The sequence below is a fragment of the Halyomorpha halys genome, unplaced genomic scaffold, assembly GCF_000696795.3.
Source record: "Halyomorpha halys isolate HHAL.00 unplaced genomic scaffold, Hhal_1.1 Scaffold207.1, whole genome shotgun sequence".
Classification (NCBI taxonomy): Eukaryota; Metazoa; Arthropoda; class Insecta; order Hemiptera; family Pentatomidae; genus Halyomorpha; species Halyomorpha halys.
Window position 1 is genome coordinate 575,866 of NW_027104696.1, and position 1,428 is coordinate 577,293.

The 1,428-nt window shown below is 29.1% G+C and overlaps 1 protein-coding gene across 4 annotated transcripts in view; it reads right to left on the minus strand.

Moving 5' to 3' along the window:
* pot (papillote) overlaps positions 1-1,428 on the minus strand; it is a 297,177-nt gene that overhangs the window by 131,973 nt on the left and 163,776 nt on the right. Inside the window, exon 2 of one of the 4 annotated variants that reach the window (XM_067050610.1) lies at positions 855-917. The exons of the other annotated variants lie outside the window; for them this stretch is intronic. The gene's annotated coding sequence lies outside the window, so the exon portion shown is untranslated. The remainder of the gene's footprint in view (positions 1-854; positions 918-1,428) is intronic. 4 annotated transcript variants of the gene reach the window in all.

The following is a 1,428-nucleotide window of genomic DNA, read 5'->3' on the forward strand; positions in this document are numbered from 1 at the left end:
ATCCACATGATTTCTTAAAGGCGTAAAAAAAAATTAAATAGTAATAATAAAAAAATAATCAAAACTCTGTAATGCTATATGTTTGATTTAACATCCTAATTTTTTGCAGCTAAAGCCAATAAAGACAGGAATTCTACTGTACAATTAAAATCCAAACGGTCCGTTGACCGTGAATATCGTTATATCCACCAAGAAATAAATTAAGAACAATAATGGGATTTGAACCCAAAAATTTTAGTTCAAAAAATGTACTATATTATTCGAACTATGCTATATTATTGTTACTATTGTTTAGGGTTGAAATATGGAGAGTATATTATATAACTATTTCAAAATTTATCTTCTTTTTCTTCGGCGACCAGACACATTCTCTTTGGTATTTTCTATGTCCTCCAAGTAGAAAAGGATTAATATAGAACAGGAATCAGGAAACGTAATAATGAATAGTGAAATAATAAACAGGACCGTATGCAGCTCAGAGAGTTGAGGCATAAGTATTTGTAACATGGTTACTGCAGGGGCACCGTATCGAATCCCGGCCTGGATGTTGACTTTTATTTCTGTAGCGGTCCCATAAAATGAAAACCTGACCTCCCCACCATGGTATTAGAACAGGGTTATACCCTGTAGATAATCGCCATGTATGTCCGAAATGACTAGGTAGAAGGTCATAAAAGAAAAATAAACTAACCTAGAGCCCTAATATATCAATTTTATCACAATAATATGATTGTATTTTTTTCTTTTATTCCATAAATAAAAATAAGTGTGTTTGCTAAATTTTTCTCATCTTTTTAGAAAGATATATATTTTCAAAACAAATATAAAATATATTTCATTGACTACCAGCATACCTCAGAACAGCATATAACATGAAAAGTAGTTTCTTTCTTAGTATAGAACACGTTGAAAATTACCTGTAACAAATAAAAAAAAGTTTATTAATATTTAATGTATAAAAAATAAATAATACAATGAGTATCAAAAGATAATTTTTTTGCGCACTGAGATATAGCAGGATTACATAAATATTTCTTAATTCTCATATAAATTATATAAAAATATTATGCTCTATAACAAAATCTGTAAAAAAAACCAAATAAAACGTTGAAAATCCAACAGTTTAATTCCTTATTCAAGTCGATATATATTGTTCCTGCTGTTTAGGAATTTTCTCTCAAATGTGTTCTAATAAGGAATACATAAAATTAGTTTTCCAGTTATGTGCAAATCTACACACGTGCCGAGTTTTTGACATACCTTAACACTTAAATACACAAGAATATTTGTCTGAGAGGCGTTCAGTCTTACAGGAGTCATGTCGTTTAGGATAACGTAAAACTACCTTGAAGTTTGTCGTACAATTTTTATAAGAAGTCCTTAAGAATAGGCGATAACTACAAAAAGAAAGTACTAAAACATTTTTTT